Here is a 504-nt window from a genome sequence, read left to right as displayed (position 1 = left end):
TGCCAGTAAGCCGCGTTTCCATTGGCCGGCTTCCTGGTGACGTCACACCACCAGCGCTTGTAGAGGCGAGAGGCGGGGCGTTAAAGGGCCCTGGGCACCTGCGAGGGCTGGGCCCGCTCGCGGTGGGGGGGCCCCGCCCCCACAGGGGCGTGCGCTCACCTGAGCTGGGGAGGAATGCTGTTTCCTGAGGGGTTGGCATGGGGTCAGCCGAAGCGCCTAGGTACTTGACTTGCTTAGAAACTTTTTTTTTTATTGCTTAAAGTATTACAAAGAGTATTACATATGTGTCCTTTTTTTTCCCCGCCCTTGACAATCCCCTGGCCTCCCCTACCCCCCAGTGTCTTATGTCCATTGGCTATGCTTATATGCATGCATACAAGTCCTTCGGTTGATCTCTTACCCACCCACCTCCAACCCTCCCCGGCCTTCCTGCTGTAGTTTGACAGTCTGTTTGATGTTGCTCTGCCTCTGTATCTATTTTTGTTCATCAGTTTATATTTTTGT

This window comes from Myotis davidii, unplaced genomic scaffold (genome assembly GCF_000327345.1).
Source record: "Myotis davidii unplaced genomic scaffold, ASM32734v1 scaffold458, whole genome shotgun sequence".
Taxonomy (NCBI): domain Eukaryota; kingdom Metazoa; phylum Chordata; class Mammalia; order Chiroptera; family Vespertilionidae; genus Myotis; species Myotis davidii.
This window is presented reverse-complemented; position numbering follows the sequence as displayed.